Source organism: Mustela nigripes, chromosome 5 (assembly GCF_022355385.1).
Source record: "Mustela nigripes isolate SB6536 chromosome 5, MUSNIG.SB6536, whole genome shotgun sequence".
Taxonomy (NCBI): Eukaryota; Metazoa; Chordata; class Mammalia; order Carnivora; family Mustelidae; genus Mustela; species Mustela nigripes.
In genome coordinates, this window is record NC_081561.1 from 107,875,538 (window position 1) to 107,899,280 (window position 23,743).

Consider the following 23,743-nt stretch of genomic DNA (forward strand, 5'->3'; position numbering starts at 1 on the left):
GACATCAACAAACAACAGGCACCACGAGTGAGGACGCCATTGTCAGTTGCTAGTCCATGGAGTATCAGACATAAGTTTCTTCTCTCTGTTGGAGGGACACATTTCCCTGGCCTTTACATCTTGCAGAAGCTGCCAGTGAAGATGGTTCCATCTTTTGGGGATGAGCATCCCTTTGAGCACCAAGTCCTCCAAGATGTCCTTTAAGATTCTCATGAAGTGCTGTGCAGTGTCTAACCCTCCTCACCCCAGTGGCCTGGAGTGGGGCGCCAGGAGGGGGGGTACTTCTGAGATTCTGCTGTGACATTTCTGCATAGAAGACAAAGAATCGAAGCCACTAAAATTCAAAGGAAACTGGAGGCAAGAATGAAAATCTGAAAGTAGTACTTTTCACAACATTAATTTACATACCAAGAAGATGGGAAGAATTTGAAGTTTCAGTCTGCTGCTGAGACATGCAGGGACCACTCAGCCCTCTGAACAAGTTGCTGTGATTCTGCCAGGAGAAAACCTTTACTTTTTGGTTACTTGTCTCAGACTCAATAATGTCAAGCCTAAGGATATTCATGTAAGTGTCAATATTAGCCAGAAAATACCTTAAAAGACAGAATATCTTTCTGATTTTTGTGTTTTGATGAATCTGATGTTAAGAATGTACCCCGAATCTAAACTCTTTCAAGGTTCTGGATCAAGAACGATTTTTACATTGACCCACTTTTGGGGAGCAGGGATTGATAAGAGGCCTTTTGAAAATTTAGATTCATATAATTGAAGTTTGTTTGGAAAGGAAAGCTAAAGTTCTGAAACTCTGTGACCTACAGTTTTGATGTGCAATCATCACTTTCTTTTCTGGACCTTACATTTCAACAGCCTAATTTTTTAAAAGAAATGTTTCATTGAAGCAATGGAAACTACAGCACTGACAGTTCACTTTGATTGAATAGGTGTTTTTATTTTAATTCAATAAGTAAATTAAGGTCGGATTTCTTGCTGTTAGCAATGTTTATCTCACTACAGTAATGGCTATAATATGTTATGTGTGAAATCTTGTATTTCTTTTAGAAAAAGGATATTCTTTATTAAAAAAATAAGGTTTATTAGATCATGAGATTGTCTGAATATACCACCTTTGTCAAAAGAGAAATATGCAGTGCTTTACAGATTTGGTTATCTCTGCTCAGGGGCCATGCTAATCTCTGTATCATTCAAATTTTATTATATGTGCTGCTGAAGTGAGCACAAGGATATTCCTTTTGGAATGTCCTGTTAAAAATATATTTTCTTTTCCTGACTTTTGTACTTGTTTCATGACTCAAATAGAATTTTGGCATATTGCAAACAACTTTTAAGTGTAATTATAAATATTATCTTTTAGTTTCACTGATTATTAATCTTACCTTAAATTATATTTACTTGGGATTAAAAAATTTTAATTAGTGTTTTATAGGCCTTATGGTCAGAAGAGTATCAGTACACGTGTACAGATTACATACATGGCTGTAAAAGTACACTGTATATGAGAATTTCCCTGAATAAATAGTTATTTGAGCCTCTAAGTTTCAGGTACTTATGACCCTCAATCTTTTAGGGATATTCATTTATTTATTTGTTTAGGATTTTGTTTGTTTATTTGAGAGAGAGAGAGAGAGAGAGAGAGTGAGTACAAGTGCAGGGGAGGAACAAAGTAAGAGGGATAAGCAGACTTCATGCGAAGTGCACAGTCTGCTGTGGGGCTTAATCCAATGATCATGACTTGAACTAAAATCAAGAGTTGGATGCTTAACCAAGTGAGCCACCCAAGTGCTCCAAGTAACATTTATATAGTCATTAGAACTGTTCACCTACTTTCGGTGAAATACTCTAAATTTTGGGATAATTCTGTGTTCTAGGATATTGGTTCTCAAATTTCAGTGTGTGTTACCAGTCAGGGTCCAGTTTAGAGATGGAAACAACACAGTTATTCAGATAGAAAAATCTTAATTAAAGAAATATTAACTATCAATGAGTCATAATTAGTAAGAGGTAAAAACAGCTCTAAAGAAAACCAAAATGGCAAATATAGATAGCAGCCAGTAGCTCTTGGGTTGAGGTAGGGTACACAGAGAATGAACACATTTGGAAGAGGGGTTCTCGCTTTCCCTATCATTAAGTGCTGAGAGACCTCTTTGTAGAGGATGTAACTGAGGATCACTGGGTGATGGAGAAAATTACTGAGGGGCCACAGGCTGAATGAGTAGAGCCAGTGTTCCATAGGAGAGCATCTGCAAAGACCTTGAAGTAGCTTAAGAATTTATAGCCATTTAAATACCAGAATACTTATACTGCTTCATTAACTTCTAGAGGCTGTTTGAAGCTTTTATAGATACTGAAATAAGAAAAAAAATGTCTTACATTTGTGCAAAACTTTATGCAGATTGTTTCCTGTATGTTTTCTCATTCAAAACCCACAGTTCTGTATATTGAAGTGCCCTCCTCCACCATTTCCTAAGGATTAAGGCCAAGTTCCTCAGAATGACTCATGTTTTCAAGGCATGAAACTAACAAATTTTTCTAGATTTATTTCTCACCAGTTCCTCTGCTCCATTCCTAAAAGTTAGGATGGATGCTTTATTATTTTCCATTTAACCCCCTTATCAGACTTATAATATTCCCTGTTCTTTCTGTGAAACACACTAAATTGATGTTTATAGACTTCAAAACACACCTGGCTTGCAGGACACTTTCTAGTATGCCCTAAACTTCTGCTTCTACCAGTAGGAGTTGTATATTCACAAAGAATTGAATTATTGTGTATGTGAAACAAACAGGTCTGTTAGTTTCAGTTAAATTTATTATTATAATCATATAATTAAACGGAATATAAAGCATTATAACATTAGTGCAAAAAGAGAAGTGCCTGTTAAAAGATAAAATTGACAATTTCTGGTTCCAGCAAGCTGGCAGATAAAACAGAAAATTCTCTTTCTAATAGCTTCTATACATGCTGGATAAAATGCAATAAAAATTCTTAGAAATATATAACTGCGCTTATGAGAAAATGGAAACCTACAGGTCCCAGGGATAAAGAAGAAACTGTAAATCAAAGAAGTATGAGTCTGAGCTGATGCTAAGTCTTCCCTGGAGGTTGAGGCAGGAGAGTTTTAATGCCTACAATAGAAAGGAAATGAGGCTGGTCTTATATAGGCAGAGAGTCTGAAATAAAATCCTTGTATAAAGCCAGGATTTTGAAAGTCTGCACCCTCTTTGTTGTAAGGTGAACTGAAAAACATCACGCACCAACATAGGGAGATAATGAGAAGGGTTATCCGTGTGTGTTTTGAGCGGGTAGAAGGCAGGGGTGAGGCAAAAACAGGAAAATCTCTTCTGAGAACCTGAAACTCAAGGTTTGAAATTATAATATCCACATGTTATGGACACCCTCAAGCCAAGAAATTCAATAAAAAATTGCTGTGGGCAGATGTCCCTGGGATATTTTACAGTAGCAAATGCAAAACCACTTTTGAGGATCATACATTCACCCCTGTGGCAAAAGATTTCAGTAGAACTTGCTGAAGATAAAGTCACAATCCAGGACTGTAAAACAGGTGAGGAAATACCATGCCATGAATGAGAGCCACCTGGCACAGTAAATAGGAGTATGGATTTCCTAAGCCTTTAGATAATAGAAAGCAATGGAAGTGATAAAGTAAGCACATTAAAGATAATTAAAAATGTAAAAGTAAGCATTAAAATTATAGAAAGTAAGACGGTATGGAAGAGTGTATTTGCCAATATTGGTAGACATGTTTGCAAATAAAAAAATAGAACTCTTAATAATGACTACTATAGTCATTGCAAAAGAAAAAAATAAGAAAAAAGAAACCTAATGTGTGAGTTGTAAAGGGAATTCTGAGCGCAGTGCAGTTTATGTAAATTGTTTGCCAATACAGGTGTGTTGGCTAGTGAACTCCCAAGCAGCAACTTCTGCCTTCTCCCCTTTTCATGTTCCTCATATGGTATGATAATTTCAAATAGAATATGTTATTAAGGTTTTTAAGCTTAGTCCTATAGACCTTGGGATGCGGACATCAAAAGATATATGTTAGCTCATGAGGAGACAGTTACCTTCCAACTCGTGCAGTCCAGCAGCATTGAAAAAGCTATAGCAATTCATGCTTACATGGGTTGTACCATGACTGGGACTACTGTCTTTAATTGATAAAGACAATGGCAGTGGAGAGTTTGACCAGTGCTTTATCCAACCTAGCTCCACAATTTAGAGAAGAGATTGAAGCTCTGAGTGGTATATCTCATCTTATTGGAATACTGTTTGGAGAAGTTTTTGAGAAAGTATCCCAGTTGTTTCATGTGGGTACTTGACAGATTTTTGTACAATGCAATGTTTAAGCAATTGATTTTTCCTCAGTGGGTATACAGGATTCCTTTCAAAAGTATACCATAAATCTATAGTACTGAAAAAAGCATCACATCTTGTCATTTTCAAATACAATGTCTGAGAAGTTGAATGTAAACAACATAGAGTTAGCTACAATAGCTAGGCAAGAAATTTCAAATGAAAGATATTAAAAAAATAAAGATTTCAAATGAAAAATTTCAAATAAAAAATATAAAAGAATTTTAAATATTGAAGATAAAGTGAGAAGGTCCAGCATAGTTCTAATAAGAGTTCCATAAAGAAAAGGGAAAACAGTAAAAAGGCAATGCATAAGGATATAATGGCTGAGAATTTTAAAAGTTGATACAAGAACATGAATAATGAGTCAGAAGTACAATGAATACAAGGCAGAATAAATGCAAATAAATTCACAGCCATATATTGTAGTGAAACTTAATTCTAACAAAGAAAACTTGGGGATTTTATAAGCTACCAGAGAAAAAAGTCTGGTTACAAAAGGAATGACCATTAAACAAACAGCTGAATTTATTTTTTTTTTTACAAAAAAACCCATTGATTGTGTTTATTTCCCAGATTGCTCAAACAGCTGAATTTTTAATACGACATAACAAATGAAGTCTGAAGTCTGTAGAATGATATATTAAAAATGCCAAAAGTAAATAATTATCTAGAATTACCAGGTTTAGTTATCATTCTAGAGTGAGGACACAATTAAGACATTTTTAGAAAAACAAGAAGGGGTGAATCTAGCAATCACAGAGCCTCACTATAAGAACTTACAAAGGGTAAATTTTGGTAAAAAGGAAATTTAGCCCAAAGGAAAGAGTGGGAAACAAAAAGCAATGATGATTGAATAAATTGGTAAAATATGAATAAATCTAAAGAAGTATTATATAAAACTATAACAATGATGTTGACAATAAATGGAGGGAGGGAGGGAGGGAGAATTTAGAAGCAAGGTGGAATTTAAAGAAGTTTAAAAGCAAGGTGGAATTTAAAAACTGGGCAAAAATAACATGTAAGATTGAAGGAGACCTCAGAGTTAAAATATTCTAAGATTCTCTATTTAGAAGGATTGAAGGTATATTGATTAATTTTATAATTTGATAAGCCTAATATACATTAAAATATGAATAATCATTAAAAATAGGAATAGATGGTATAGCTTCCAAAGTATATAAAGAATGAAACAACCAATATAACAGAAGTTAGGAAAGTAAAAAAAAAAAGAAAAGAAGAAGAAAAGAAATACATCAAAAGCTTGCTTAATAGAAGTTTCAAGATACTAGAGTAGAAATAAATGGAAATATTTAAGTATTACAACAAATATGAATGAACTAATTTGGTAGCTAAAAGCAGAGAATCTTGGATTAGATCTTTAAAAATTTAGCTCTGTAATATTTAAGAGACTCGCCTAAAACTTGACACATAAGGGCTAAAATTAAAGGCTACAAAATATATTTTAGGCCAGGCTAATGTAGAGGAAAATTAATATAAATATGTTGGTAATAAATACTCTTTAAGAATTAAGAATATTATTCTTTAGTTACTAGGAATTAAGAGCATTGTGGGGCACCTGGGTGATTCAGTTGTTTAAGAATCTGACTCTTGATTTTAGCTCAGGTCATGATCTCAGGATCATGAGATCAAGCCCCAAGATAGTCTCCAAGTTGGTCATGGAGGCTGCTTAAGATTCTCTCTCCCTGTCCTATCCTGTGCTCACACAAGCTCTCTCTCAAAACAAACAAACAAATAAGTAAATAAGAAAAATCAAGAGCATTGTTACATGAAAAGAAAGAACATTTCACTAGAAAAATAGATAAGTTCAAGACTTGTATGTACCCATCATTACATAAAAGAGGGAAAGATCCCTAACTCATTTTTTGAGACTGGTATAGTTTTGATAGCAAAATTGAGAAAAGAATGTATGTGAATAGGAAATTTTAGGTTATGCTCATTTATGAACAGAGATGACTATAAAATATACAACAATAACCAAAATAACAACATTCAATATATAAAAACTTTAATATTAAGGGAGAACAACCATTTAATACCTCAAAATATACAAAAAATTCTAGGAAACTGTCAGCACTCATGATAAAATTTTTTAGCTAACTAGAACAACATTTCTTAAATAAAAGTAACAAAAGTATGTATGAATATCATACTTAGAAGTATTCTAGGTAAGAAAAAGACAAATATATTCTCTATTCCTGTTCATTTTTGGCTTTGTATTAGAAGTCTAGTTAGCACAGGGGCACCTGAGTGGCTCAATTGGTTAAGTGTCTGCCTTTGGCTCAGGTCATGATCCCAGAGTCCTGGGATAGAGCCCCACATCAGGATCCTTGCTCAACAGGGAGCCTGCTTCTCCCTCTGCCTGCTCTGCCTGCTGCTCCTCCTGTTTATGTTTTCCCTCTGTCAAATTAAAAAAAAATAAAATAAAATAAAAAAAAAAGTCAGCACAACACAAGTAAAGTTGGCATTTGGAATTATTTGCAGTGTCTATAGAGAAAATACAAGACTTAACAAATGATTAGCATTAATCAATAAGGCAAATAATACTACTTGATTTATCAATAATATCAAAATCGAATTTAAAAAATGTTATTTGTAATTGCAAGAAATACTCTAAGGGACAGTATTCTATTTTCTGTGTGCAGATATACCTATGATAAAGTTTAATTTATAAATTAGGCATACTAAACAACAGTAGTAAAATAGAACAATTGCAATGATGTACTGTAAAAATAGTTATGTGAATATAGTCTCTCTCTCTCAATATCTTACTATACTGAACTCAGCCTTCTTCTTCTTGTGATGATCTGAGGTGATAAAATGCCTACATAATGAAATGAAGTGAAGTGAATTTCATAGGCATTATGACAACATTAGGCTATGACTGACCTTATGCTGTTATGTCAGAAGGAAGATCATCTGCTTTGGGATGGCAGTTGACCATGGGTAACTGAAACCATTGAAAATGAAACTAAGGGTACAGGGGTAGTGGTGGGGGGTGGTTACTGTAATGTGTAATTCACAGACGGTGAAACCTGACTGGCGAATAAACATGTAAGTAATATCCAATCTCTAAATAGATGAGAAACTTAAAACAATGACATACCATTATAATATTAATAGGATTAGCAAAAATTAAGAAGTCTAATAACTCCAAGTGTGAGTGAGATTGTGAAAATATTGCTGGTGGGACCATACGACTGGTGGGACAGCTGATTTGAAGAACTATTTGGTATTATCAATTGAAACTGGAAACACAAGACTCTGGGGCACCGGGGTATCTCGGTTGGTTAGGTCAGATCCAGCCTGGCTTTGGACTCCCTGCTGAGCGAGGAGTCGCTTCTCCCTCTGCCTCTCCCCATGCTCATGCACCCTCTCTCTCTCGCTCACTCTCTCTCAAAGAAATAAATAAAATCTTAAAAAAAGAAATGCAGACTGTATGTCTTAGCAATTCCACTGTTAGTTATGCATTGGGGCTACCGAATGGCAGAAGACCTGGAGTTGTGCAAAGTGCAGTCTTTCATTTCATGGAGCAACTCTCACAAATGTGCAGAGACCATTCTAAAAAATCAGAGGAAGTTGGGGCTCAGAGTCATTAGAAATTGCCCTGTTCCCTCTCAAGTACAAGAAGCTGAAACTGGAAATTGTGGACATATTTTGATATTTATGTAAGAAATACAATGCATGCCTCCTATCAAGAGACATAAACTGAAGAAAAAAATTTTTGCCTTATGTCAAAAGATTGAAGAATGAATATGCCTTGATATGTTTATAAAAGAAGGTAAAGTTCTGAGCAAAACAAAATGTAATTCTTTTTTATTTTATAAAGTGTTTGCATTCCTGGAAAAAAAATATTCCTGGATAAATGAATGGTGACAAAAGCAAAAGAAAACAGAACATATCCTTTGTAGTTTATATGTAGAACTTGACTTAGTGTAAGGCTCAGATAGTTTTAAACAGGTATTTTAGGTCCTAAATGCCTGATATGACATTTGAAATTTGAAAATCATGTTGGGAGCCAGATAATTCTTGGTACAGAGAGCTGACCCTGGGTGAGGATGCTTAACTTTCCTGACCTCTACCCACTAAATGCCAGCAGTGCCCCAGTCACTGAGACAGTAAGGCCCCTAGGGATGAGAGCCACTGTTTAATCTAGACCCAGCACAAACATTTTCGCCTTCCTGGAGAGCCCTTTATTATTAATTTTTCTGTGCCCACAGCGCCCATGACCCTGATAACATTTATCCTGTTGCATAGTGATGAGCTTCTTACATAACTCTTCTCTCCTCCAAAATCATGGCTACCTAGAGGACTGGGACCTGTATTATACATCTGAATGTACTCAGTAAATGTTTGTTGTATGGAAAATAATGTAATCAGGTCTAGCCTTTTAAGTTTGAATTTCTAGAGTGTCACTGGACTGCTTGCTGCTTTTTATTCTCCTCTTCCAATGAAAGCTTTTATCTATAAAAGGATAAAAAGGGGAGTCCTAGCAGAACTCCTCTTCAATTTCCTAAAAATGTCTGTTGTGTACTGATGGTACCTTAGATCAGTCCTTATTAACAGAATGTCTTTATCTACAGAGAAATTAAAGAGTAAAGAGGGTCATAGCTCTAGTTAGAGAAATATGTAAATATTATCTGGTCAACATTTAAGAAGTCCTGAAAAAATGTATTTTACATGCATTCTTCGTTCTTCTAGTAGATAACCTTATTTCTTCCCCCGTCTTTTGGCTTCATCTTTTATAAGGAATGCTCATTTGGCCTGTTCTGTCCAATATTATTATTTTTTTAATTTTTTCTTTAAATTTCTTTTCAGCGTAACAGAATTCATTGTTTATGCACCACACCCAGTGCTCCATGCAATCCGTGCCCTCCATAATACCCACCACCTGGCTCCCCCAGCCTCCCACCCCGCACCCCTTCAAAACCCTCAGGTTGTTTTTCAGAGTCCATAGTCTCTCATGATTCACCTCCCCTTCCAATTTTCCTCAACTCCCTTCTCCTCTCCATCTCCCTATGTCCAACATTATTACAAAGATAAACCCTGTGAATCCAGACTAGACTTCACAGTCTAAGGTACATGGATTGATGGGATAGTCTTTCTAGTCGAAATGGAGATTTTTCACAATCTTTAAAACATAAGTGGCATTAATTGAACCTAAGAAGAAATCAAGGGGATTCATGAACACATTTATAAATTTTCTTCTTTCTGCATTTTAATTATACTGGCACTTTAATTGCATTATAATTGCACTTTAATTGCATGTATTTGTATAAATTAAAAAATAATTAGAGCACTGCAGCACTATGGGAAACTAATTTATGCATATAGACCTTTAAAGATGTACACGTGGAGATCATTTCATAATTCTCACTATGTTAGACTCTTTTAAATTGTCCTTGCTGAAAAGATCTGTAGCTATCTAGATTGATGAGCCTTCCCCATTCTTTCTGTGAGTAAGAAAGCAAGACAGAACTGGAGCTTGAATGGAGGGCAGTTCTTAGTTTTATGGGACTCCCCACTTGGAAAGTCCTTTAAATACTAAAAACATAACATGCGCGCGCACACACACACACACACACACACACACACATATAAAATTTATGCAAGAAATACATTGTACAACTCATATGTTTTCTGATAGGAGTCATACATTGTATTTCTTACATAAATCATATATATTATATATATGTACATATGTATATATGCATATATCTGTATAACTTTTTTCCTAGGTTAGTCAAGAAATTTCTGTGATCTGACTGCATGTGGGTGGAAAAGACAGAGGATGAGTCACTAAATTAGGGCAACAGAACCAATGAATTTTAAACAGTATTTCTGGCACAGGTTATCATGACAAAGCATATGCATGATGTAGGGGCCATTCATTCAGCAAGCATTTATTGAACGACTCCTGGGTGTCTGGCATTCCTGAGTAATGGCCCCACCCTGTTCCATAGGTCATTTATCCAAAAGCAATTTGAATTTTCTAGCCTTCACTTCTATCTCCTTACTCAGTGTTTTAGCTTTCACTGGAATCCTGTGTTACACAATCTTGGGCTCTCCTCTATCTGTTTTTTCTGCCCCACACTATGCCCCTCTCTTTATGTACTTGATATCCCAGAGAATTCTTAGCGTTAGGTTTATTCCTTAAAAATTGCATTTTAATTTTTTTTTTCAAAAAGAAAATCTAAGAAACTTAGTAACTGAGATTGCATTACTCATTTGTCTTGAGATTATGACACCAAATGCTTTTGTAAGCAAGAGGATCCAGTGTAAATAAACTTCCTGTTCCCTAGTATCTCCGGGCCTGTACTTAAGCTATTCTTTATGCCTGCCCCCTGGGTGATTTTTCCCCTAAACACACAGCATTCATTTTATCTGTCCCAAGAAAAAGTCCTGGTTGTTCCATGTGGAATTATTCCTTTTATCCTTATGGTACATTCTGTTTGTTCTTAGAGCATATTCTGCATCCTTCTCTTCTGTAACACTTAGGTTGGAGTTATAGTCTGTCAGCTCCTGGAGGTCACAGATGGTGTCGTATTTATTTTTTATCCACTGTGGGAGCCAGTGTGGGGCTTTGTCCCTGACGGATATAACCTGAGTCTGGAATTCAAAGGGCAAATATTTTCATGTACGTGTGTGTGCGCGCATGTGTGTAAACTGCAAGCCCCTCTCAGAATCTTCTAGGATCCTTTATTGCATGTAAACACAAGTCAGTCAACATCCTCAGGGGAATTTCTAGGGTCTGCTCTGGGCTGTGGCTGGGTTCCCTGACCTTGTTCTTTTATGGGGCTGCTCTTTAGAAAAGGAAATTCATCAATTCTTAAAGTGTTTTGCAGCTAGATGGTGTTCGAGGCCTTGGAACATGATGGGGAAAACAACAGGGAGGAGTTATATCTCCTTTGGTGTTATCCTTTGGTGTGTCTTGGAGGGAAGAGAATCCAGAAAGGAATACTTCCCATTCAAGCCAGGTAATGCTTATCACAAGAGCCGTCTGTCCCTTGTAAACACCGAGTCAGAGTATGGCAGCTGCAGGCTCCTGCCCCCTTGGACTGATCCTTATTTAGGTCTAGATACTGTCTCTGAAGTCCAGGAATGACATTTACCTTTGGCCTAGTCAAATATATGAGTCAGGGTAATGCTTGCCAGATGCTATTAAAAATGGATCCCACGGTGTATAATCTCTCAAACACAATAGTGTATTTCCTGCTAAGATAGTAGTCCAAAGCAGTGGTTCTTTGTTGGTGGATGCTTCCTTCATGAAATGATTCTAGGCCAAGCTTCTTCCATCCTGTGGCTCTGTTGACACGTAGGGATTGACAGCTGCATCCAGCCAGTAGAATGGGGAAGGAAGCGGAGGGGCAGTAACTGCTGAAAAACCCGGGTCTGGAAGTGATGCACATCATTTCCAGTGTCATTCTATTGTTTTTAGCATCAAGAGGACTGGGAAAGTGGTCCTTGAATGGGCACCTGTTCTTCAGAGACAGCTCAGAACTCTGCACTATAGAAGGAGAATTCTGAATTTGGAGTACTTAGCTTCCAAGGTCGCTCTGCTGCTTTTCTAGGGCAACGCTGTTTTGTCCAATGGCCTAGATGCCCAAATTCCATCAAAGGGTTGTCTGCTGCCCACTGCCAAGCAGTCATCTGATTACTGTTTGAACCACTGAAGCAATTCGTGCTTCCCATCCGGTAATTGGCGAATGTCCCAAGGTGCTTCCAGCTCAGTCTCCATCTGTCTTGGACAGGGGTGAAGAAAGCTGACCTCACTAATAGGTACTTAACAAGACTTGGTGGTGCAATTCTCACCCTTAAAGCAGGGATTGCTCATCTGTCCCCATCTCGTGGGTAGGCACAGCACAATTTTGGATGGCTCAGATGATGGGATGGGACATTTTCTTAAGAATTTCACCTAAGCTCATGGTGCCTAATTTATTTATTTTTTAAAAGATTTTATTTATTTACTTGAGAGAGGGAAAGAGAGAGTGTGTGTGAGAGAGAGCACAAGCAGAAGGGAGGGATAGGGGGAGAAGCAGACTCCCTGCCAAGCAGGGAGCCCACCGGGGGACTTGATCCCAGGACCCCGAGATCATGACCTAAGCTGAAGGCAGATATTTAACCAACTGAGCCACCCAAGTACCTTCATGGTGCCTAATTTAAAACAGTTGCTTTGGCAGAAGACCTCTGTCTCCAGTTATAGCTCAGAGTTGTGGGCCTCTTAGTCCTTGAGTTTTCTTAAGCAGACTTCTTTAGTTCTGGGCATGTGAAAATGGTCCTCAGCCCCTGGGCCTGATCTCTTCATCTCTTTTTCTTTTTAGGCATCCTCTTTAACAACTGCTGGACCTCACAACTTAAGGCCCATTTTCAAGGTAGAAAGGTAATTAATTTAATTGAATTTCAGAGTTTTCTTGCAAGAGGAGAGGTGTTATGTGTTACAGAAAACATTTTGTAAGAATTTTACTGAGCAAGTATTGTATCTGGTGTGGTATGAAAAGAGCAATGAGAAATTTGGAGGAGCATAAGATATGGTCTCTGCCTATGCGGTTGCTAATCATCCAGGAAACAAAAATACTGTAGTGAGTAACAAGGTACTAATTTCAGGCTACCACGTAGATAGAAGATGAACTGAGGGGAGGCATCTTTATAAGTATCCTTCCTGATAGTCTTCCTTGCCATCCTTCATTTGATAAAGTACAAAACTAAGGCTATGTTTTTCCTAACATATCCACATATAATTTTAAAAAAAGAGAGAGAAAAATTTCAAAGTATGGTTGTTATTTTATCTTTCAACTTTCGAGAGTATTCATTTTTTCCAACTCCTGGAAAGTGTACCAAAATTTAGTTTGCACTTCTAAAAATGTTTAGGATTAGAAATATTTATTTATTTAATTCTTGCTCATGATAAAAATGTAAATAACATTAACGAGTTTATGGTGAAAAAGAAGTTTCTCTTTTAACCTGTACTGCAGACCTCCTTGGAGGCAGCCCCAGTTCCTCGACCTCCAGAGGTATTCTGCGCGTTCTGTGCGTGTACTTGCTGGGCTTTTACTGTGCAAGATAAACACCTGGGAACTTCTGAGAAATGCAGATTTTCTAGTTTTTTTTCCCCCCAGAGATTCAGTGGGGCTGGTTGAGTTCAAAGAATTTGCATTTGTAACTAGGTGATTCGGAAGCAGGTGGTGTTTGCGCCTACTTTGACACACTGATTTAGAAAATAATTAGGGTCTCATTGCACTGGGCCTTGTGATCAAGTCACAGGCTGCTGTGGTAGATTTTATCTCTTCCTAATGCCATACTCACTTTTCCAGTCTTTGACCTTTATTGGGGTTCCTCTTCCTTTGGTCACCATGGTGATGTGCAGAGGTCTTCCACACGTAATTAGCCTAAGGATGTTGATTTGTTCCATTGCCTCTCACTGACTGCCTCACTGCTGAGCTGCCGAGTGTCATTAGCTAGACTGAGAAAACTCAATTTGTTTTCTTTCTTCCTCCAGTGGTATGATTACAGTTAACAACAGTTGTATTAAACAGGAGTTTCTTGTATCTCTGAGGAGTGAGTGACCGTCACAAAACTATAGACTTTGGAGAGATGACAGTAACTTAGAAATAGTTTCACCCACTTTGTAGATGAGGAAGCTGAGGCCCAGAGAGATTAAGAAACATAATCAAGGTCACAGAATTAATAGCAGAGCCGATCAGAAACCTGGTTCACTAATTCTGAATCTAGAGCTGTTTTCTCATCTTTGTAGGCAGCTAAAATCTCAGGGTCCCTGAAAAGCTTTCAGAAGTTCCTGTTTCCTAGTCTGCCTACCACTTTGAAATATGTCCTTCTGTGATCTGTACACCCCTCCACCCCAACTCACATGGGTCCACCAGCCGCGGTTGGTTGTCTTGCTTGGGGTAGTGATAGTGTGAATTATTTCTGAGCTCTTGAATGTGGCAAAATTTCACGTTTGAACTCAGGTCACTAAATATAAAGCAGTTTTCAATGGAAGGTGTTGTGGTTACCCTGAGTCTCTGTGGGAATGCAGAAACTCTCAATTCTTACTCTCAGCTTCCTCAAACAAAGACCCGAGGAACAGTCCTTATTATTTTTCAGAGGTTGGGGGAGGGTTGAGGTCATGAAAAGGTTGCTTGATTTACAGTCTCATCCTGCTTCCTTCCTCCTATTGACAAGGCATCAGGATGGTTTATAGATTGTCACCTCCCTTTAAGGCCTGTTTGCTGATGTTTTGAGACATTTATCCAATCTCAGGAAACTCAAGGGACCGGATTTCGACTTTGAATTATATATTATCCATATTTGGGATGGAATGGGCAGTTTTAATGGAAAAAGCCCATCAGTCAGGCAAGGGATTAAGAAAGGCTTTGGTTTGTCTATTTGTTGAAATCATCTACATTGATGTAAAATTTTTGAAGTTCTATGAATTTAACAATATTTTAGCTTGAATGTGATTAACACCCTCCCACTGTACCCCCCCTCCACATGTGTTCTTTCTTTTTTTTTTTAATTTTTTAACCTTTGGTGAAATAGTAACTTACTGTACCATAACTTTGATAATGTCCCCAGTGTTTAGCCAGGAGAAATATCAGGCTGTCCTTGGAGAACATGTCTGTCTTGAGAACAAGAAGGATTCCAGGAAAAAGGGCTCAGTTCCTGAAATAAATTACAGTAGCTTTAGAAAGGAAATTAAGTGTGTATGGAAAGATACATTCACTAGACTAGTGACTTTCTCCACATTTTTGTAACTCAGATGCTATGTTCAGGAAAATAAAATTACTGGAGGTTTTGGATACAAATGGTAAGAAATGGGAAATACTGTTTGAAAACCTTTAAGTACATAGAGTATTGTATTTATAATTAGAACTGGTCATGAATCACTCCAGTACCTTAACTGATGAAGTTGCTGTCCTTCAAACAGGTATTTACATTATGCGTGAAGATAAGTACAGGCATGAAAACAATGGTATCTTTTTTTTTTTTTTTTAATCTATTGTAACATGCAGCCAGTAAATTAATCTCTCTCTAATCATAGGATAAGGAATGTTGCTATTTTGCTTACATGCATTACTCTTGGAATTTTGCATCCCTGGGTAAATGTTTTAAATATTACATTAGCCATGCAGTGAGATAAGGTCAGGGTAGCCAGACACACACTCAAGGTAAAAACCATGTTGTATGTGTCTGTTCCCATTACCCTATGCATCAGTGCTTATAATTTTTAAGTATCAAATTTGTCCTTTGCTATTTTTGGTCCACTTACTTTCTTTTGAGAATGAAGGTTATTCTGACATTTTGTTTTATATGTATTTCTCCTGTGCTTGAAATCCAAATAAATGTTAGTTTTCTATCCATATGTTTTCCTACCTATTACACAATTGGGCTTGGCTCATTTGCATTTAGTTGTCTTGGGAAGGTTAATGATTTTATTTTCAAAAGGTCAACTGCTGACACATAACCTATAAAATAGCTGTCCAGGGTTCTTTCCACTCATTCCTCAAATACTGAGGTTTGTTTGTTTGTTTTTAATTCACTACTGAAAATCAGTTGCCTCTAGGAATTTCAATATTACATTACAGCATAACAAACTATCCAATATCACTAATGGCCTATTTAGGAATGAAATGCTTTTCTTTTGGTTATAAGCAATTTCTAATTTTGACGGGATCAGGCACCGTCTACAAGGATGGAGTTAATAGCTCCCTGAAGGGACACATCACTAGCCAGGTCGTAAAAATCATGCATGGCTTGCTCTTTTCAGCCATAAGGCAAGAGGAAAACAAATACATCTATTTTCTCCCAGAATTACGTTTATGTTCTGAAGATGCTTAGAAAATTACAGTCATTATATTATTATTGTCGTTGTTATTTTTTGCAATGTTTTTGAAATCTGGGTAATTATCTGTGTTTACCTATCTGTCTGATATTTATGTATTTATAAATAAATTCCCTAAGAATTTATTCTCTAAGATGTCTTCTCTCAAAATCATATCCCAAACAGGATACAAGTGCTGGGTTGAACATATACCATTTGAGGCTTTGCCATGTGAAGCTATGGTCTGGAAAATTCAGGCAAAAGCACTAGTTAGTGAAAGAAGAAATTAGTCAACATATTTGTTTTGGCTGTGCAGTCAATCAGATTTGTGGGAAATTAACTTTAATTCTTTGTAATAAAACACACCAGTCCTCTCCTATTTCTGTGTTGTAAATGTACCCGTTTGACTAAGACAAAATTGATCTGACCACAAATGTGTTTGCTTGGTTGTTGTAAAATGTGCTTGGGTAAGAGCACCTCAGGAATGGATGGAAGAACACAGAGCAGCAGAGAAGGAAATAGGAGTGGGTGGGGTGAAGTCAGGATTTATATCCCACCTAGAAACTGGATTATAAAAATTGGCAAAATCATGTCAGTGTTAGGAAAATAGAAGCTCAGATGGTCAGGTGCAGAAGACAATAGTGGGGAGGGGGCTCCCCAATATAACAAAGAGATATTCACACCATTCTCTGAGGGAAGAGAGAAGAGTGTTTATTATTAGATGGTGGTAGAGAAACACCTTGGATTCAGATCACCCGTAGCCCAAGCAGATTCTAAAAGGAACGAGTTTTCCTCATGGGGAAAGAAAGTAATGTTTGTTGAGCTCCTACTAATGGGCCGGGTCTTCCATAGATGTTATATAATTTAATTCTGCCCAGTGTCCCTCTGAAGGAAATTACAGTAATAATAGCTAACATCTTTTGGGTGCTTATTATGTGCCCCACACAGTGTTAAGTGCTTGTTTTGCACTGCTTTTTCATAATAGTCTTTTATAATTTAGGAAACATACTCAAAGATGAGAGCAACTTACTCAAGGATGCACAGTTAATAGAGCTGGAATTTAAGTCTAAATATATCTGACCCCAAAGCCCAGACCTTCTGGCTTACCATGATGTTTCCTAGTGAATGAAAATCCACGGAGATGGAAGAGCCATCTGTTAATATGTGACCTCCATCTAATGGGTGAGCTGGGTACCTGCCATGTACTTGGATAGGCCAAGTTGCTACCTAAATCCCTCAGAGTAAAGTCAAGATAATAGTCTAAGGAGGTTTTACAGTGAGAGTTTTTGTGACTTATGGAGGGGCAAGGACCAAGACTGGTTACCATCTAATGATAAACAACCAGTCACACAAAAACAAAAGATTCTAAATCTTTAACCCTTTGGTAGTGATGAAAGGAATCTTAGGAGAATATGGAAACCCTTGAATTGATAGTATTTTGGAAAATGTTATTTCATTCAGCTTCACACACTGCCTTCAGGCTTCACAACTACCACATAATGATGTCTAATTCTATTTTGTAACCGTTTCCAAATGTGAGAAGAGGGACTAAGCCTCTGGAGAAGAAGACTTTCTGGAGTGTGTCTTTGTGTTGGGTTGTTCACAGATGGATTGGCTGGCTCTCCACACAGCCTCACAGGGTATAGCAACAATATTTGGAGATGTCATCTGAGGGGAGGAAAGGTCAAAGATGCCAAAATCAGGGGGTCAGTAGCTTGGGCATCAGTAACTAGAGCAAAGCAGTCTCCACACCCTGCCTACCCCCCTACCCGGTAGATTCCAGTGAGATCAAAAAAACTTTCATCACTGGATTTCCTTGGCCTCTGATATTCCAGGATGTGGTTGTGACATGCCAGAGTGTAGTTATTTTGAAATTTGAGGTTTGTGCCCAGCTACCACCAAGAATTCTCAGTGGGTGGCATTGACTGTACTCTTTCAGACTTAAATGGGAAAAGAAGGGGGTTCAGAAAGAAGTTTTTGTTTAAAAAATACAGTATTTTCATGATTATTACAATTTTTATAAGTGAGACAGTATCATTAAACTATATTATGTAATGGTTTTCAGTTAGAATTTTATGATGTACTTAAAAAAACAGTATATCAGGTCTATAAAATAAAATTGCTAAATTCTGAGCTCTCTTTTCCTTCTTCAAAATACCCCAAACTTCATGCTCTATTTTTTAAATGTATGATAAAGATTTTTTTTTAAAGATTTTATTTATTTATTTGACAGAGATCACAAGTAGGCAGAGATGCAGACAGAGAGAGAGGAAGAAGCAGGCTCCCCACAGAGCAGAGAGTCTGATGCAGGACTCAATCCCTGAGCCGAAGGCAGAGGCCTTAACCCACTGAGCCACCCAGGTGCTCCTATGATAGAGACTTTATTATCAGACCTGTTGGGGAAAAAAAAAGAGAGAGAGAGAATAGCATGTAAGTTCAGACTTCCAGTTATCCATGCTTTAACTTAGGCTAATTTCCTAAATTTCAAGATGTACCTAATGCCCTGACTGCCACATGAAGCGGAAAGCCGCAGATGTCCTCTGAACAATTATGTAAAGGTAAGGAGTTTCAATAGCTCTGTACTTGAGAGAGCATGAGAAGACCACCCGGGCATAAAAACCTACCTCTTGGAAGTTTGACAACGCAAACTCTCTAAAATGCCTCCTGAAAGCATGTAAGAAAATCACGTTTTACTTCAGAAGTAATTAGGATTGAAAATAAATTCTTGTTAAAGCAAAGGAGGTAGTTGGCAGAGGAGAAGAGTAAACTGCTGTCCAGCTCTCAGAGGTGTTCACGAAAATGTGACAGTGTAGGTCAATGCCAGAGAAACTGGGTCAGACTCTAGGTTCATAACCAGAGAGTGCTTGTTGCAGCATACTTTTTTTTTTTTTTTAAATAAAGCTCAAAAACGGAGCAAAAACTTATATCTGAGGGCAAAAGACAAAACCAGCTTCTGAAATCATCTCTGTGGTAAAATGCTGGATACCATGGCTTTAGCAACAGTAGGAATTTTCTGTTCTGCTATTTTCAGAGTTAATTTTCTTCTCCTCTTGAGAGCAAGAGGAATTACAAAAATCTTTTATATTAGATTTGCAAATACCAATAACTGACCCAGCCCCACTTCTTGTCTTTATCAGCTTGCCCTTTCAAAAGGCAGTGCATGGTAAAATGAATAAATTCAGCATATTTTCCTGTTCACCAAGCATAAATTATTACTAACTGTGGTGAGCAGCTATTTGAAAAGCTGTTTTATTTTATAGAGGAATCTTCTTTTATCTATAAATGATTCTGTTTGAAATCGAAGAAGACACTGTCCTTTCTTTGTGATCTCAGGAAACTGAACTATGATGACATATTCCCATTCGGAAGAGGGCAGTGAGAGGATTCATACATAAGCTGAATAAACTCTACTAACCTATTCCTGCCGTTGGATCAGATTCCCAGTCTTTGAAATGCTAGGAGAATTACCATACCATTAGTATGTGATACGACACCATTGCAAATTATCTGATGAGTGTGTTCTAACTGGCAAGCGTCAGCCCTGGGTTGGGGGGTTGGACTCTGTGACCTTAGAGATTCTTTTCAACTGAAATGAATTACAGGTTTTTTATACCACAGCCCTTCAGTAATGGGCTGTTGCTCTGTTATTTTTGCCAGACTTTCAGCCAGTGCATTAAGTCATGATTTCCATCAAAGATGCTCTATGATTCCCACACCTGAAAGGATTGTAGCAATTTGATAAAGTATCAGTTTGAAGTAGCACTAACAAAATGTGTATCTATCAAATGATTATAGCTTTTATTCAGTGACAAACAGCCTGGAAATTCATAAATAGTTTTTATGCAGCGGCACATTTATTCAGTCCTCATTTCATCTGATGCCTGTCTTCTGTCTGGTGCTTTCATCATAATAAGTTGGGTATTGAACCGTGAAGTTGGCATTTAGCATTAGCATGTTATATTGTACCCCTTATCATTTTGAAGTTTTCTTCATTGATTTCTCTTTCTTTCTACTTATTTTTGTTTTTATTTTCGAAGAGAGCAGTAAAGATCAATGATTTCTGAAAATGAACATATTTAATGAAGCAATTTTGACTATGACTTCTAAGTATTTGGGCATTGGCCCTCAAGAAAAGAGATTGGACATCGTGAACCTTGTGTGGTAAGGCAGAAAATAATCCTGAATCAGAGACTCTTGGCTCTGAACAGGGCTGACTCAGAACCTTGGCTCTCCCATTCAGCAGGAAGCAGAACTTGGAGAAGACTGACTCACTTGCCCAGCGGCACGTGCGTGAGGTTGAGCAGTGATACCAACTGCCTGACAAGCCGTGTTGGTTGTTCTCTCAGTGAAGTGAAAAGCATGTGAAAATTATTCATACTCATATGTTAGGTCTTAAAATAGTTTGCACTGTTGATCCATTTAGAAGAAACATGCAGCCGGTTTTCTCAATCCACCCGGGTGAAAGTTCAAATGACTGAAAACTCTTTGTGGCTAGAAATACCCATGAAGTCTAAAAATATTAAGGTCAACTTTCACTACTCTCCATTTCCTGCCTGGAAATATCTATCCAATTCCAAGATTTTTCATGCTTGAACTCCCTCCTTTGGAAGTCATCCCGTTACCCAGTTTAAGCCCTCAAAGTGCTTACTTTGTCATTACCATTACCTTTCAAGGGCAGGAAGTGGTTCAGGTTCCTTGGGTGCAAGCAACGGAAGCTGGTGCTGGGTAATAAAAAGGAATTACTGGAAGGAGACGCAGAATTGACAGAGGATGCACAGTTGGGTTTGTGAATAAGTAGGAATAAAACATGTCTGTAAGGCCAGAAATCAGGAAGCACAACACCTGCTTCAACTGTGACCACTGGTGATGGGCAATTATTCTTTGTATTCTTGGTTTAAAGAGTGTCCAGATGACAGACCCCCTTTATCCCTGGAAGTGTTGGGGTGAGAAGAAAGAAAATCTGATCCCATGGCTTCCTGGATCCCTGAACTTACTGTCCCTCCAAAACTGCATATGGAGGGATAAGTTAATTACCCAAACCGAAACTAGATGGTCATTAGAAAGTGGGAAAGGATGCTGGGTGGCAAATGTCCTGAAGGAGGCATTTTCTCCCCCTCTGCACTTCCTCATCTCTCCAATCCATTTCAGTTCAATTCAACAAAAATTTACAGTAATCTCACCTTCTCTGCAATTTCCCTTTCCTTGGTTTCAACTTCAGGCTGGAAGCAGATGATCCTCCTTCTGACATTGGCAGAAGGTCAGTAGCTATCTAACTCTGTATTGGAATGCCTGTGTCATTCACCTCATTAGATCTCCTCATGTAGGTATTTTATCATCTCCTATCATTTCAAAAAGACCAAAGGTGAGTATAGTACAATAGGATATTTTGGTGGGGGCAGGGGGAGAGACCACATTCACATAAATTCTATTTAGTAAATTGTTATAATTTTTCTATTTTATTACTAGTTACTGTTGTTAATCTCTTATTGTACCCAATTTATAAATTAAACTTTATCATAGATGTGTATGTTTGGGAAAAACATAGTATGTATAGGGTTGGTATTAGCCATGGTTTTAGGCACACACTGAGGGTCTTAGAATGCATTTCCTGCAGTTAAGGTGGGACTTCTGTACTATGTGTCAACCCTGCACAAGGTTCTGTGTTAGGTATTGGGCAGTCTGGGAAGAGAGGTCTTCTACACTGTGTAATCAATTATGTTGCATTTAGTGGGGTCATACATTCCCATGGCTTCTTTATATAACTTGATTTTTTAGAACAGATTTAGAGTCATAGTCAAATTGAAAAGAAGGTCAGAGATTTCCCATATAACCCCTGCCTCTACACAAGCATAGCCTCTTCCACTCTCAACATCCCCCACCAAAGTACGACATTTATTGCAATTGATGAACTTATATTGATACATCATAATCACTCAGTGTCTATGGTTCACCTAGGGTTCACTCTTGCCTTTTGCATATTCTATGGATTTTGACAAATATATGATGATATGTATCTATCTTTTTAGTATGATATAGAATATTTTCACTGCCCTAAGAATGTTCTGCACTATACCTGTTTATCTCACCGTTTCCCTAGCCCCTGAACACTAATCATTTTATTGCCTTCGTAGTTTTGCCTTTTCTAGAATGTCATTTAGTTGGAAAGCAAGAGGTGTGTGTGTGGAGTGGGGGGGTTTGCTGTTACATATCTTCCTATTTCCTCCCAATTGCTCTGCTCCATCCCTGGAAGTTCACATGATAAGAGAGGATAAATGAGGATTTAGCATGCTTGCCCTACCCACAAAGATTTCCAAAACCTAAAGTATATCATAAGAAAGGAGTAGCAAAATGCCTCATAGGATTAGAAGGTTTGTTCCAGGAACTTGAAATCCCAGAGACTCCATGACCTTGGCTTAGAATCCTCTCCTTCAAATATTGCTCCATAGCCCAAAGACCATTCTGTTGGTAGGATTATTCGTTTCAGCAGACTTCTTTGTGCTAGAAAGTCTGTCATAATCTTCAGTGCCTATCATATCCAATCTTAATGATTTTTTCTGGCTTTTGGGGCTTCCAATAACTATCGCCATCTTAACTCTGTGTTTTCTCTCACTGCCCTTAATATTGGCTTCACCTCCTGTACTGGGTTTTCCCCCTTCCCTCTTCTATCATGTACTGCCTTCATTGTCATACTTTTCCTTGTCTGTAATGATTTCCCTTTTCTTCCTACTCAGCCTGGCTCAAGTGCCACTTCCTCTAAGAAGCTTTCCCTGATTATTTCTATACCACAACATTCTTTTATTCCTCTGTACCCAACAATGCTTATAATCTGTATCACACAATTTGAACTTGATTATCCTATTATTCTGTATTTTTCTTATATTTTTTTCTTATTGAATCTTATGCAACTTTGCTGCTCTGCCCTACAAAAATAAAAACTCTTTCTTTTATTTCTTGGGCATCTCCCACACATGTACAGTTATGTTAGAACCTTAAAAATATCTTGCTATTATGTATAGGCTTGTCAAATCCCTATGTTGTACACCTGAAACTAATGTAACATTGTGTATCGCCTATTTTTCACTAATAAAATACCTTGTTATTCTCTGCTGACCAACCTAAATTTCACTGAGCTGTTACCATGGGGCTGTTTGAAAGACTTTCACAAGGGCTACTCTTTATTTCTATGTTTGCAGTGATTTAGGGGAGGGGAAGATATATTGACCCCTTGCCATTTTTCTCTCTTCCCCAAAAGGGTCACATTGGAGTCAACCCTTCCTGGCACTTTCTCTGTTCTTCCACCTTCTTCTACCCTTGGGCAAATGAACAGCCAGTACAAATGACTGAAGCTTGGTACTCATTTTGGCAAATTTTAAGAGGATGAGCTGTTTTCCTCAAAAAAGAATGGGCATATGTCTATGTCTCTCTCAAAAAAAAAAAAAAAAAAAAAAAAAGAGGGGGTAAGGAATGAGTTCCATCCCAATCCTTTCATTGTCTTCCCTTTGATCATTGAAAAG

General features: G+C 37.6%; 1 pseudogene; it reads right to left on the reverse strand.

Annotated features, from left to right (window-relative positions):
- Window positions 1-1,136: 1,136 nt before the first annotated feature.
- Window positions 1,137-1,237, reverse strand: LOC132018860 (U6 spliceosomal RNA; annotated as a pseudogene).
- Window positions 1,238-23,743: the final 22,506 nt, after the last annotated feature.